This window comes from Lontra canadensis, unplaced genomic scaffold (genome assembly GCF_010015895.1).
Source record: "Lontra canadensis isolate GAN:19392208 unplaced genomic scaffold, GSC_riverotter_1.0 scaffold52, whole genome shotgun sequence".
Classification (NCBI taxonomy): Eukaryota; Metazoa; Chordata; class Mammalia; order Carnivora; family Mustelidae; genus Lontra; species Lontra canadensis.
In genome coordinates this window covers 8,129,128-8,145,488 of record NW_022631046.1, presented here as the reverse complement: position 1 = coordinate 8,145,488, position 16,361 = coordinate 8,129,128, and the positions used below count along the sequence as shown (strand labels likewise).

Here is a 16,361-nt window from a genome sequence, read left to right as displayed (position 1 = left end):
ATATTACTTCCTAAATTACATGTTATTTATTAATATATATGCTTATGTGTTTTAAATTATTATAATTTGACCATGCAGTACATTTACATAATTCAAGAATCAGCATGATGTGAAAGCCATGCCTTGAGAAATCTTGCTCGATCTCTAGTGATCCACCCTGCCTGCTGTTCCCACCTAAGGAGCCATGTGCATTATTAGTTTCTTACGGCTCTGACCTGTTTTTCTTAATGCAAATGAAGCAAAGATGAATATAGTCTTCATTTTCCTCATTCTTATTCAAGCATCATAGTTTATTTTCCCACTTCTCTAGAGAAGGGCCCTTGCATGACTTTAGATCTTTTGTTTCAAAAATGCTTGTACGTACTCCAGTTTTATGTTTGCAGGTCTACCTGTGAGATATGCTGCAGGTGCTTGCCATAAGTGGGATTGCTGTATGAAGGGTAAGCATAATTATAATTTTAATAGACATTACCTTATGGGTTATGTCATTCCTGGGAGCAGGGATGGGCCTGCTTGGATCCTACAACCTCTCCACAGGGTGTCTTGTCACACTAATGCTGGTCTAAGAGGTGAAACATCCTTTCTCAGTGTAGCTTTAACTTGCATTCCTCTTATTATGATTGTGCTTAAGTATCTTTTCATGTAATTGAGAACCATTTCTATTTCTTTTATTTTGTAAATCATGTGTTTATGTCCTTTGCCTGTTTTCCTATTAATACTTTTTGTCATGTGAGTTCTAGAATACCTCAGATATTCATTGATCAACTATTTACTGACCCAACTATGGTGCACCAGACTCTGCAACAGCCCTGGCTAGAGCTGAGTAGAACACTGCCTTCCAGAAGCTTACACTCTAATGGAGGACCCATTGTATCTATCATATCTATCTATCTATCTATCTATCTTTATTTGTATCTATAGCAATAGGTAGATATCTATGTGTTTATATCTCTCTACTTCCCTATCTACCCATATCTGTGTATAGATACATATATATATATAGAGAGAAAGAAACACAAGATAATGTCCAAGCATGATGATAAAGGGGTGTGGAAGTTGTTTTGGGCCCAGCGAGGTGGGCTCATGCCCCATCCAAGTTGGGATGGGAGGGAGTTCTAAGTACATTCTTTCTAGGCCGGCTGGATAGGGGATGCAGAGCAATTCCAGGCTGAAGAAATCAAGAGGCTCTTAGCTCGGTGTTCTTGGTGCTGCTCCCTGGTCCTCATGTCCCCACCCTCTTTCATTCCAGTCACTTAGTGAGTGCTAACTACATGTTCCCTGAGGGCAGTAACTGAAGAGGAGTCTGACGTAAGAGGCCTGTTGAGGTGTGAGAAGGCTGGGGCAGTGGCATGGGGCAAGGTCATGGTCACGGGGCAGAGTGTGGGCAGCATTCTGCTCTTTCTCAATCCTTTCCCTCCCTGGCAGGGAATGTCAGATCCTTCTTGGACTCTTCTACCTTTCAAGGAGCTGACCCACCCAACTCCTTGCCATTCTCCTCTCTCTCCTTTCCATCCCTTCCCTCACTTAAACCCCTCATTTCTCTACCTTCATCACCCACTTCTGTCTGTCTCTCTTTTGTGACTAACATACTTGCCCTGTTCCCCAGGCTACTATGTGAGAGGTAATCCTTATATTATTTGTCTGAAAGTTGTCTTGCCTTCCTCTCCTCTCCCTGCAACTCCTTTACCCCTCCTCCTCTTCCTCTGTAAACTCACAAAGACAGATGCTATATTAGTTTCCTAAGGCTGCCATAAGAAAGTGCCACAAACTTGGTGGCGTAAAACAACAGAAACCTGTTCTCACCATTCTGGAGGCCAGATGTCCAAAATCAAGTTGCTGGCCACACCATGTTCTCTCAAAGGCTCTGGGGAGGATCCTTCCTTGCCTTTTCCTTGCTTCTATGGGTTTCCAGCAATCTTTGATGTTCCTGGGCTTGTGGCAGCATCACTCCAATTTCTGCCTCTGTCTTCACGTGGCTCTCTTCCTTGTGTGAGTACGTGTATTACGTGTATCCAAATTTCCCTTCTTGGGCCCACCCTAATCTAGTGTGTTCTCATTTTCACTTGATTACATCTGAAAAGACCCTATTTCTGAATAGTACTTTCCAGGTACTAGGGGTTAGGACTTCAGCCTAACATTTTTTGAAGGAACAAATCAATGGATAACAGGTGCCCCAAAGCTGTATATTGCTTGGTATTTTTCAGAGTGTACTCACAATCCCTGTGGAAAGCAGCTTTACAGCATCTGGTTAAGAATACACATTTAAGTCCTGGCTCTGCCTCTTAGGATGTGGCCTTGGACTTGATCTCTGTAAGCTGCGGTGTCCACATCTGTAAATGGGGAAAGTAGTCCCAACTACCCCATGGTTGCTATATATTGGGGACTTAGTATAGGACCCAACCCATAGGATATACTCCAGAAACAATAGGACCCTTGTTACGCCAGACTATTCTCATTCCTTCTCCATTTGCATGTGGTCACATGGACTTTGAGCAGAACTTGACAGCAGACTTGTAAGTCCCAGCTGAATGCTGTCAGCACAGTAAGCCCTCTGGACTATGAGATGTTGGGTCAACTCAAGATTTATCCACGACACAAGTTGAGCTTTCCTTCTCTGTGTCCTCACCGCCCTTGTCTGTGTGCCAAGCTTCAAGTGGCATAGAGTAGATGTTAAGAAAACAAACTTTTGGGAATGGGGTGGGGGATATGAGCTTAGGTTCCCCCAGCGAGATGCTCTTTGCATATGGCTCCTCTCTCCCCTCCCTTTTCTGTTTGGTCCTGTAAGCAAGCAAATTCCCTGCTGGGTGGGGTAGAACTCCTCTGCCTTGCCTCTCTGCTGATTTCAGGCTCTTTGATACTGGTGTGGCTCTGAAGGAGTGGCTGGGGAAGACAAACCACCATTTGTTTTTGGGGAAAAAAAATGAAAAGAAAGAAAAAAAAATCCAGTCTTTTATCTCTGTCACCCTCTAAATCGCCAAAGGTCTTATTGTGAAGAGAGGGAACAAGTAGGGTTTTATCTTTCTGCTCCTGCCTGGCAGCCAAGTGAGCATCAAAGCTCTCAGGGCCCTGGGGGGGAGTTTGAGGGGGATGGTAGGGGCAATGTGAGTAGATACAAAACCAGGCTGGGCTTCCGAAGGAATGACGGTGCTCCTAGGGAGTTGGGCTCCTTTGATGGTGGGAAGGAAGAAGGGGAGCTCCCAGTATTAGTATGACGAGGGGAGGCTCTAATGAATCTGAAGTCAACTGATGAAGCCACACTATATATGAGGAATGGGATGCTCTTTTTACATTCGAAATGCTGGGGGCTTATTGAAAAGGTAGGGCAGGGGCGCCTGGATGGCTCAGTGGGTTAAAGCCTCTGCCTTCGGCTCAGGTCATGATCCCAGGGTCCTGGGATTGAGCCCAGCATAGGGCTCTCTGCTCAGTGGGGAGCCTGATTCCCTCACTCTCTCTGCCTGCCTCTCTGCCTGCTTGTGATTTCTGTCAAATAAATAAATAAATAAATAAATGTAATCATGATAATCTTCTTTAAAAAAAAAAGAGAAAGGAAAGGTAAGGTAATCCTGCATGGCACAGTAATAGTAATAATCATAAACACCATCAATATTTTTCTGTGCATGTGTCATGTGCCAGGACCCGTGGTATGTCCTTTACATATGTAATTTCACTTAGTCCTCATCACAAGCTTGTAGCATACAATTGTTATCTCCATTCTATATTTGAGGGAACTGAAGCATAAAGGGGTTACTTGACTTGCTTGAGGTCACACGGAGGCAGGATTTAAACCTAGGTCCACCTGACACCACAGTTTGCTCTTAACCACTAGGCTCTATGGTCTCCCAAGACATTTTAAAGGATAAAAACAAATAAGAAGTAGGATAAATTAACCTTCATTCACTGACTAATAATAAACACAGAAAAGGTAAGCGGTGTGGGGGACAAAATAGGTCTAGATTTTGAATTGTGTTACTCTGGGTAGGTTACCTTGGATGTTATGAAGAACCCAAGAATTGTCCTTTTTGCCCTTCCATGTTTGGTGTGACAAATTTTGTCCTTAGGGTAGCTACCCTTATGAGCATAAGGTGGCTGGAACTACCGTAAGAATCTCAGACCAATCAGGTTTTATTCCTGGGGAAACTTGGGATAGGATCACTTTCCCTGAGGCTTGGGGAGAAAGGGGAATTCTACGGGTCCAACATTAGAGAAGGTAGGATGACTGTGGTAGGAATTCAAAAAATATCCTGCAGAGTTCCAGGTACCCAGAACAGAGCCTGGAAGGTGGCTGGGCTTCACTCCCTTTGTATCCATTCATCTGAATGGGGGCAAGGCAGTCCATTTTGAGTAGTTTAGTTTTCAATTATGGGTCATTTTTAAAAGATACATTGTGATGCCTTTATGCAATCTAAAAACTCAATGAAAAAAATTAGTCTTCAGGGATAGTCCTGGCTGAGAAGTCTTCAGGAACAGAGAGAGACTGCAAGAGATCCATGTATCTTATTAAAAGATCATTTCCAGAAAAAGGTAAACTCCTGACTCTCATACAGGGTATAAAATGAACATGTTTCAAAGAATTTATTTTACTCATATGATAGAAGGGAATTAGGCAGATACAACTGACATATCAGTTTGCTAGGGTTGCCATAGTCAAGTAGCACCAACTGGGGGGCTTAGACAACAGATTTATTTCCTCGCAGTTCTGGAGGCTAGAGGTCTGAGATCAAGGTTGTTTGAGTTGGTTCCTTCTGCAGGCTGTGAAGGAGAATCTGTTCCATACCTTTCTCCCAGTTTTTGGTGGTTTGCTGAAAATCTATGGTATTCCTTAGTTTGTAAGGCCCATTATCCCTATTATCTGCCTTCTTCTTCCCATGACATACATTCATTTTGTCTGTCTTGTCTCTTGGTCCAAATTTCCTCTTTTAATAAGGACACAGTTATAATGGATTAAGGCCCACGCTATGACCTCATCTCAACTTGATCATCTGCAAAGACCCTATTTTCAAATAAGGTCACATTCACATGTACTGGGGGTTAGGATACAAGATTTTTTTTTTTTTGAGGGGGGACATTATTTAACAAATAACAGCTGTTTCAAAGGAAAAGTCAAAACAGCACAGATTTATACAAGTAAAGGAAAGTTGAGATGAATTGCAAATGGAGACAAAACTGTTTTTTTCCAGTTTTAAGGCCAGGTGGGGTGGTGGTAGGGTGGTCAGTTAAATCATTACCAGACAGGATGGAAATCACATATTTATCAGTTACCTACAGCTTACAAAGCTTTATGGAATAACTCAAATACAGTGAATAGCCCTAGAATCTCATAACCCAGAAGAGTATGCTGTAGAAAGGGATGAATAGTTTTCCACTGAAACTTAAAATATTTTTCTATACTATTATTAGTCCATCTGTTGTATTCTATAGATGAAGGGGGTCCCAAAATCAGCTGTGCATTAAGTGTCCTGAAATCTCGTGTGCATGATTTACCTTCTTGGCAAACTTATAGCCACCTCCATTTTATAGGTCTGTTTCCTCTAACGCTGAGTGGGAGATTTGGCCATGTTTCCTCAGTGGGCCTTTTTGGCTTTTTGGCCAACACTACCCTCTGTGGAGATGTACAGAGCTCTCTGTTACAGATGCTCTCTGTTCATTCTTCCTTGGTCATCTCAGGGAGGCAGGAAACTAGGCCATTCGGTGGGTGTGTTGCACCCATTACAACTACGTAATATCCATATCCTGGATATTCCTAATATCCAGGACACCGTGGGCCACTTCTGCATTGTATTTACAGTCCTCCAGTCCTTATGCTTCAGCCTCCAAAAGGTATAGGACATAACATCCTGCTGTTATTATCTCTGTTGGTTTGGCCTGTTGAAACTCTTCCCATGGCCGCCTGAAAGAAAAGGGCACACAGAGACAGGAACAGGTCTTTAAAATATCTACATAGTAAAAAATGAAACAAAAGCAAGAGTTCCATAAGAAAGTGTTAAAGGAAATGCAGATGCAGGGGCTCAAGAAGGAAGAAGTCAAAGTCTCACTCTTCGCAGATGACATATTTTATGAGGAAAACTGAAAAGACTCCACCCCCAAATTGCTAGAATTCATACAGGAATTCAGCAACATAGCAGGATATAAAGTCAGTGCACAGAAATCAGTTGCATTTCTATATGCTAACAATGAAGCAGAAGAAAGAGAAATTAAGGAATCAATCCCTTTACAATTGCACCAAAAAACATAAGTACCCAGGAATAAGCCTAACCAAAAAGATAAAGGATCTGTACTCTAAAAACTACAGAACTCTTATGAAAGAAATTGAGGAAGACATAAAAAATGGAAAGACATTCTGTGCTCATGGATTGGAAGAACAAATACTGTTAAAACGTCTCTGCTACCTAGAACAATCTATACATTCAATGTAATCCCTATCAAAACACCATCAACTTTTTTCACAGAGCTGGAAGAAGTTATCCTAAAATTTGTATGGAACCAGAAAAGATCCCAAATAGCCAAAGGAATGTTGAAAAAGAAAACCCAAGCTGGTGGCACCACAATTCCAGACTTCAAGCTCTATTACGAAGCTATAATCATCAAGACAGTATGTTACTGGCACAAAAACACACATAGATCAATGGAACAGAATACAGAACCCAGAAATGGACCCTCAATTCTGGTCAACTAGTTTTTGACAAAGCAGGAAAGAATATCCAATGGAAAAAGGACAGTTTCTTCAACAAGTGGTGTTGGGGAAATTGGACAGCCACATGCAGAAGCATGAAACTGGGCCATTTCCTTACACCATACACAAAGATAAACTCAAAATGGATAAAGACCTAAATGTGAGACAGGAATCCATCAAAATCCTAGATGACGACATAGGCAGCAACCTCTTTGAACTGGCTGCAGCAGCTTTTTGCTAGACACATCTCCAAAGGCAAGGGAAACAAAAGCAAAAATGAGCTATTGGGACTACATCAAGATAAAAAGCTTTTGCACAGCAAAGGAAATAACAAAACTGAAATGTAACCTACAGAGTGGGAGAAGATATTTGCAAATGACATATCAGATCTGGGCTAGTATCCAAGATCTATGAAGAACTTATCAAACTCAAAACCCTTGGGGACAAATAATCCAGTCAAGAAATGGGCAGAAGACATGAACGGACATTTCTCCTAAGAAGATATACAACTGGCCAACAGACATATGAAAAAATAAATGCTTGACATCACACTGCATTAGGGAAATACAAATCAAAACCACAATGAGATACCACCTCACACCAGTCAAAATGGCTAAAATTAACAAGTCAGGAAACAACAAGTGTTGGCGAGGATGTGGAGAAAGGTAACCCTCTTACACTGTTGGTGGGAATGCAAGATGTACAGCCACTCTGGAAAACAGTATGGAGGTTCCATAAGAAGTTAAAAATAGACTATCCTATGACTCAGCAATTGCACTACCTGGTATTTATCTCAAAATACAAATGTAATGATCCGAAGGAATACATGCACCCCAATGTTTATAGCAGCAATGTCCACAATAGCCAAACTATGGAAAGAGCCAAGATATCCATCAACAGAGGAATGGATAAAGAAAATGTGGTATACATATACAATGGAATATTACTCAGCCATCAGAAAGCATGAATACTTACAATTTACAATGACATGGATGGAACTAGAGGGTGTTATGCTGAGGGAAATAAGTCAATCAGAGAAAGACAATTATCTTATGAGAAATATAATAAACAGCGCAGAGAATCATAGGGGAAGAGAGGGAAAAATGACTCAGAAGTAATCAAAGAGGGAGACAAACCATAAGAGACTTTTAACTATAGGAAACAAACAGGGTTGCTGGAGAGGAAAAGGGTGGGGGAATGGGGTAATTGGGCCATAGGCATTAAGGAGGGCATGCGATATGATGAGCACTGGGTGTTATATACAACTGATGAATTATTGAATTCTACATATGAAACTAGTGATATACTATCTGTTGCCTACTTGAATTTAAATAATAAAACAAGAAAGAAAAAGGAGGAAATCTTTCTCCTTAATAAAAATAACATTGTGAAAAGATAAATTCAAGAATTCTCTCCCCCATGATTCATATTCTCAAACATTCTTTGGCATTCTTACTATATAGTTTCCCTTTATTACTGTATCGCTTTTTTTTCTCCCCCAAAAGAGAAAATCTTGCTAGAGAAAACCATGCCAAGCCTGAAAACATTAGGTACCCGAGGCCAAGTTCAACAAGCCCAGGGAACTTTCTGGCAAGAAATGATTCCATCTGTAACAAGGCCAGTCTCGTGGGCTAGAGCTCACAATTGGCAGGAAGGTAAGTATCCTTTGCTCTGTTTGTCCTCCTCTCTAATTTACTCCCACTTACTTAAGCTCTTAAACCATTTTCGTAAGTGCAAACTCTGTGACAGGCAATTTGCTAGGCACTTTGATGCGTTGTTTTATCCCACCTTCAAAACGGCTTTGTGGGTTAGGTAAAACAATGACTTCAGGCTTACAGTTGAGAAAACAGTGGTTAGTGCCATTAGAAAACCTGCCTGTGGTCACATAACTAAGTTGAAGAGTCAGGATTTGAACCGGGGCTTCAGTGACTGAAAAGTCAGTATAATTTACCTGCCTGATCATATGCCATGGGTTTGACACATCTGTAATAAGAGCCTAGGAAAATAATGCTGAAATCTATATTCCTTCAGTTATGAACTTTAAGGATACTTGAGTTGCTAAAAGTGACTTAGGGTAGGGGACTAGAGTTAGGTAAATTATGATGAGTTATTGACATCCTCACAATGTGATGCTTCCCTCTTTCCATTGGACTGTTTCCTTTTATGGACTTCTCTCAAATTCTGAGACTGCCCTGCAGCCTTATTAAGCTCTCTGAAGGCAAAAGGTTACATGGTTTTCAGGGAGCCAGGCTTTTAATGAATTCTAATGGATATAGCCTTGAGTTAAATTTAGACAAATATGAAGTTTTATCTCTGGGATGACATCTCCCATTTTTATTATTTTTTTCCTCTTTAAAATAAACCCACTAACAAAGATACTTGGCTTGTGCAAACTTTAATTAGGCTCCTGGACCTTCCCCTAGTCCCATCTCTGCATGTCCTTATAAAATCTAGTTTTAGCAAGATCCTTGATAAGTCTGTTTAATTAGAGCCATTCACCCTTGCTGTTGGATCAACTTCAAGATCTGATCAGATCCGTCATCCCCTGGGTGATGTCTGATCATTCTAGCCTGTTGTCAGCAAGAATCCCATTAGGTAGGTTTAGCCAGTACCCCTCTTATGCTAGATATTTCTCCTTAATAATTTTTCATCCACTACACCCCTGTCCCACCCCCCACCACTCTACTCCTTGGCTTTAAATTCCCACTTGCCCTGCTCTGTTTGGAGTTGAGCCCAGTCTCTCTCCCCCACTGCAAAATCCCATTACAGTATTCCCTGTTCCTATCGTGATGGTCGTGAATAAAGTCTGTCTTACCTTTTTTAACAAGTCTCACTGAATATTTTTTTCTTTAACAGTTACAGAGCCATAACTCAGATGGGATAAGATTTATTACTGGGCCCCTGGACTTCTCACCTAGGACCCTAAGAATGCACCTTTGAAGCCTTTGTCTTCCCTCCTGCCCAATAGATTGGGGATCTGTGGGAGAGTATGACTCTGGAACCAGTGCTTCAGACAGACATTGTTGAAGCTGGTTAGGACAGATTTTGATTCTTAAGATTCTGAGTATACTCTGGAAGCTGACTTAGAGTTCTACATTTCTCTGTTTGTAAGAAGATGAATTAGAGTCCCTGGCTTCTTTGAAAGGTACCTGTTAAGCTGGAAGTCTCTTCTCTCTGGTTCTCTTTCCTGAGAAAATTATTCCCTCACTCTCTGGCCTGGAAGTTTTACTTCTTGGCTCTCTGTGAGGTCTCTCTGTTCTCTTTGTTGGATTCTGCTTCTCCCATGGGAACTCCTCAGTTGACTGAAGGCCCCTTCTTGTACCTCTACTAATTATAGGCTCTGGGATCTTCTCTGCTTCTTTACTTGTTGGCGTGATTTTGCTGAGGATAATTGAGAACTCCATTGATCTCTTTGGAAAACTTGAGATCTCCCCAAACTGGCTCCTCTAATGCCTGTCCCTTTCCATTGTGTCTTTCCTCCTTCCTCCTCTTAGCACCTTCAATATTCCTTCAAGTTCTCTTGAATCCTTTTCTATGTTCCCCTTCAACCCCCACCTCCTCTATACCTCTGTTCAACCCTACCAGATTTTTCCCTTTCACTTTATCTTCTCAGTTCCCTACAGCCACTTGACTTTTAGGCCCCCTACCCTCCCTTAGGGGCTCTCAGGAGACTCAGGGACCTCCAAAAGCAACCACCTAAGGCTGAAAAGAAAATAAAACTCTTTGGAACCAGAGCTAGATGTTTTGTCCACTCAAATTATGCACTGGAGATGTCCAGAGAGCTGCTGGGTGTCTCCTCAGTTACTAGCCTATGATTTAATACATAGACTCCATCAGATCACATGTCAGGGTAAAAGAAAAATTTAAAAGACTTCTCCACAAATATTGGCATGCAGGTAACATTAATTTGTTCTATTTGCTAGAAACACAATGCAGATAAAAATATAAAGTGAAGATAAACCAGTGAGTTTGTATTACTATGTTTTATTAACTTATGACCAAAATTTTAGAATGAAAGCTAAAAAAAATCTGTATTTGTCTATATGTTTATGCATGTGTGTATATATGTCTGTATGTTGTACACAGGTGATAATTTTCTATCTCCAGGTGGTATTATCAAATTAATTTATAAAATCCCTCAAATAAGTTCTTCTCTAATTGGTTTAGAGATAAGCGGGCACTTACATAACTCTCAGAAATAAGGAAACTAACTGATGTGTGTGTGTGTTTAATTTGTGTGATCTGGGATATTCTTTGGTAAATAAAGCAACTATAAAAACTGTTGGTAAAATAATATAGGTATGTCCTCAGAATTCTCAGGATTAATTATAATGTGGATATACATTGTTTTCCTACCTAGATTTACTGGTAAAACAAGCTTTGATTATCTCATTATATGTTTAAAATTATAAAAGTATGAATTCAACTGAAGAATAAAATGTATAATAAAAATAAATTGCTTGATGCATGTCAAACATGGCAATTAAAAAAATAAAGGAGGGAAAAACCAAATATTTAACATTTAGGTTCTTTGCTTCCATGATTTTTAGGAAATGTACCTGATATGCCAACAAGAAAAGTAGCTTAAGGTGATGGCTAGCTTTTGTTTTATGTCTCATGAAATTTTCATGAGCAATTCAAGCATAATTATAAGAACAAGTGAATTAAATAGAGGTAAATAGGATACAAGTTTATAAATGAACTTTTCAACAACAATTAGGCTTTATGTCTACTTAAAAATATTTGCAAAAATTGAAGATGTTATATACAAACCTAATGGTAATGCAAATAAAAACCACTAATAGATATGCAAAGAATAAATAGAAAGGAATCCAAGTATAAAACTATAGAAAAAGTATAGTATATACTTTTAGAAAAGTATAAAACTATAGCAAACCATGAAAGAGGGCAAGAGAAGAAAGGATCAGAGCGAAGCTTCAAAAACAACCACAAAACAAATAACAAAATGGTAACAAATTCATATCTGTAAATAATTAATTTGAACATAAATGGACTAAACACTCCAATAAAAAGATAAAGGGTGACAGAGTGGATAAAGAAACAAGACCCATCTGTATACTGCCTGTAAGATAACTCATTTCAGACCTTAAGTCACCTGCAGATTGAAATTGAGAGGATGGAGAAACATATATCATGGAAATGGATGTCAAAAGAAAACTAGAGTATCAGTACTTATAATGGACAAAATAGACTTTAAAACAAAGACTGTAAAAAGAGACAAAGAAGGACACTATATAGTAAAAAGGGGATAATCCAACAAGAAGACATAGCAATTTTAAGTATTTATGCACCCAACATGGGAGTACCCAAATCATAAAATAGTTAATAACAAACATAAAGAAACTAATTGATAGTAATACAATAATAGGAGGAGACTTTAACACCCCACTTACATTGATGGGCAAATCAAACAGAAAATTGACAAGAAAACAGTATCTTTGAATGACTCACTGAAACAGATAGATTTAACAGATATATTCAGAACATTGCATCTAAAAATAACAGACTACACATTCTTTTATTTCTTTCTTTTTTTAAAAAAGATTTTATTTATTTGAGGGAGAGAAAGGGAGGGGGAAGGGCAGAGGAAGAGGGAGAGAATTCTCAAGCAAACTCCCCACTGAGCATGGAGCCCCACCCAGTGCACAGTCCCAGTACCCTGAGATCATGACCTGAGCCAAAATAGTCAGTATGCTTAACTGACTGAGCCACCCAGGCACCCCTACACATTCTTTTCAAGTGCACACAGAAACATTCTCCAGTACAGATCACATATTAAGCCACAAAACAACCCTTAACAAATTCAAAAAGATCAAAGTCATACCATTGCATTTCTGACCACAATGCTATGAAACTAGAAATCAGCCACAAGAAAAAATCTGGAAAGACCATACATATATGGAGGTTAAATAAAGAATACTAAAGAATGAATGGGTCCTTCAAAAATCAAAAAAGAAAAAAGTACATGGAAAAATGAAACTGGAAACACAATGGTCTAGGACGTTTGAAATGCAGCAAAAGCTGTTGTAATAGGGAAGTTTATAGCAATACAGTCCTACCTCAAGAAGCAAGGAAAATCTCAAGCAACATAACCTTACACCTAAAGGAGCTAGAAAAAGAACAACAAACAAAACCCCAAATTAGCAGAAGGAAGAAAATAATAAAGATGAGAGCAAAAATAAATGATATAGAAACTTAAAACACCATAGAACAGATCGATGAGAACAAGAGCTTGTTCTTTGAAAAGATCAACAGAGTTGATAAACCTCTAGCCAGAATCATCAAAAAGAGGGAGAGAGAGAGAGAAAAGACTGACACAAAAATCACAAAGGGAAAAGGAGAAATAACTGCAGAAGTACAAACAGTTGTAAGACCATATTATAAAAAACCATATACCAACAAATTAGACAACCTAGAAGAGATGGATAAATTCCTAGAAACATATAACCTACCAAAACTGAAGCAAGAAAAAATAGAAAATTTGAGCAGACAGATGACCAGTGACTCAGTAATTAAAACACTTCAGACAAACAAAAGTCCAGAACCAGATGGCTTCACAGATGAATTCTGCCAAACATTTGAAGAGGAATTGATACCTGTTTTTCTCAAACTATTCCAAAAACTAGAAAAAAGAAACCTTCCAAATTCATTCTTTGAGGCCAGTATTACCCTGATACCAAAACCAGATAATGATACCACAAAATAAAGACAACTACAGGCCAATATTTCTGATGGACAGAGATGCAAAAATCCTCAACAAAATACTAGCAAACCAAATCCAACAATACATTTAAAAAATCATTCACCACACTCAAGTGGGATTTATTCCTGGGTTGCAAGGGTGGTTCCATATTTGCAAATCAATCAACATGATATATCACATTAACAGAAGAAAGGATTAAAACCATATTATCATATCAATAGATGGTGAAAAAGCATTTGACAAAGTACAAATCCATCCATGATAAAAGCCCTCAATAAAGTAGGCTTAGAATGATCATACCTCAATATAATAAAGGCCATATATGGAAAAACCCACAGAGAACATCATACTCAATGGAGAAAAACTGAGAACTTTCTCCCCAAATGTCAGGAACAAGACAAGGATGTCCACTCTCACCACTTTTATTCAACAGAATACTGGAAGTCCTAACAACAGCAATGAGACAAGAAAAAGAAATAAAATGTAAGGAAGAAGTGAAAATTTCACTATTTGCAGATGACATGATACTATATATAGAAAACCTGAGGGCACCTGGGTGGCTCAGTGGGTTAAGCCTCTGCCTTCGGCTTGGTTCGTGATCTCAGGGTCCTGGGATGGAGCCCCGCATTCAGCTCTCTGCTCAGTGGGGAGCCTGCTCCCCCCACCCTGCCTGCCTCTCTGCCTACTTGTGATCTGTCTCTCTGTCAAGTAAATAAATAAAATCTTAAAAAAAGAAAAAAGAAAGAAAACCTGGAAGACTCCACCAAAAATTACTAGACTGATAAATGAATTAAATAAAGTTGTAGGATATAAAATCAATGTGCAGAAATCTGTTGCATTTCTATACACTAAAAGTGAAGTGGCAGAAAGAGAAATTAAGAAAACAATCCCATTTACTATAATTGCACCAAAAATAATCAGATACCAGGGAATAAACTGAACCAAAGAGGAGAAAGACTTGTATTATGAAAACTGTAAAACACTGTTGAAAGAAATTGAAGATGACACAAAGAAGGGAAAAACATGCCATACTCATGGATTGGGAGAACAAATGTCAAAATGTCTGTACTACTCAAAGCTATCTACAGATTTAATGCAATCTGTATCAAAATACCAATGGCATTTTTCACAGAACTAGAACAAGAAATTAGATTTGTATGGAACCACAAAACCCCAAATAGCAAAAGCAATTTGGAAATTGGAAAGAACAAAACTGGAGGTATTACAATCCCACACTTAAAGTTATATTACAAAACTGTAGTAATCAAAACATTATGGTCCTGGCACAGAGATAGACAGATCATAGGTCAATAGAACAGAATAGGAAACTGAGAAAAAAAAAACAATTATATGGTCAATTAATCTTTGGTAAAGCAGGAAAGAACATTCAATGGGAAAAAGACACTCTCTTCAACAAATGGTGTTGGGAAAACTGGACAGCTACATGCAAAAGATGAAACTGGACTATTTTCTTACACCATACAGAAAAACAAGGTGAAAATGGGTTAACGACCTAAATGTGAGGTCTGAACCCATAACAATCCTAGCAGGGAGCACAGGCAGTAATTTCTCTAACATTGGCCATAGCAACATTTTTCTAGATATGTCTCCTGAGGCAAGGGAAATAAAAGCAAAAATAAATTATTGGGACTACATCAAAATAAAGCTTCTGCACAGCAAAGGAAACAATAAAAAAAAAAAAAACCTAAAGGCAACCTATTGAATGGGAGAAGATATTTGCAAATGACATATCTGATAAAGGGTTGGTATCTAAAAAATATAAAGAACTGATACAACTCAACACCCCCAAAACAAATAATCCAATTAAAAAATGAGCAGAAGACATAAACAGACATTTCTCTAAGCAAGACATCCAGATGGCTAACAGACACATGAAAATATGCTCAACAGCACTCATCATCAGGGAAATGCAGATCAAAACCATAATGAGGTATCACCTCACACCTGTCAGAGTGGCTAAAATCAGAAACACAAGAAACAAGTGATAATGTGGGGAAAAAAAGGAACCCTCTTGGACTGTTGGTGGGAATGCAAAGTAGTATAGCCACTCTGGAAGACAGTATGGGTTCCTCAAAAAATTAAAAATAGAACTTATCTTATGATCCAAAAATTGCACTTGTATTTACCCAAAAAATACAAAAATACAAAAACACTAATTCAAAGGGATACATGCATCCCAATGATTATAGCAGCATTATTTATCATCCCTATGATTATAGCAGCATTATTTATAATAACCACATTATGGAAGTAGCCCAAGTGTCCATTAATAAATGAATAAAGAGGATGTCGTATGCATATACCATGGAACATTATTCAGCCATAAAAGGAACGAAATCTTCCATTTGCAGTGACGTGGATGCAACTAGAGTATAATGCTAAGTAAAATAAGTCAGAGAGAAACAAATACCAATGATTTCACTCATCTGTGGAATTTAAGAAACAAAACAAATGAGTGAAGGGAAAAAGGGACTGAGAGAGACAAACCAAGAAACAGACTCTTAACTATAGAGATCCAACTGATGGTCACCAGAGGGGAGATAGGTTGGGGGAAGGGTGAAACAGATGATGGGATTAAGGAGGGACTTGTGATGAGCACAGGTTATTGTATGGAAGTGTTGAATCACTATATTGTACACCTGAAACTAATATAACACTGTATATTAATGCTACTGGAATTTTTAAAGAAGATTTTAAAATTTATTTCAGAAAGAGAAAGCATGAGCATGAGGGGGATGATGGGGGAGGGGCAGAGGGTGAGGGAGAGAGAGAACCTCAAGCAGACTCCTGGCTGAGTTCAGAGCCTAAAGCGGGGCTTGATCTAACAACCCTGAGATCATGACCTGAGCCCAAATCTAGAGTCTGACAACCACCTGTGCCATCCAGGTGGCTGGAATTCCCCTATGCTGGAATTTAAAAAAAAAAAAAAAGTTGCAAAAATCTTTC

General features: G+C 39.0%; 1 long non-coding RNA gene across 1 annotated transcript in view; it reads left to right on the top strand.

Moving 5' to 3' along the window:
• The first annotated feature begins 383 nt into the window (after positions 1 to 383).
• The window catches only part of LOC116877477, a 106,360-nt gene continuing 90,382 nt past the window's right edge, over positions 384 to 16,361 (top strand). The window contains exons 1-3 of the long non-coding RNA XR_004384656.1: positions 384 to 440; positions 8,176 to 8,325; positions 9,527 to 9,702. This is a non-coding gene — a long non-coding RNA (uncharacterized LOC116877477). The remainder of the gene's footprint in view (positions 441 to 8,175; positions 8,326 to 9,526; positions 9,703 to 16,361) is intronic.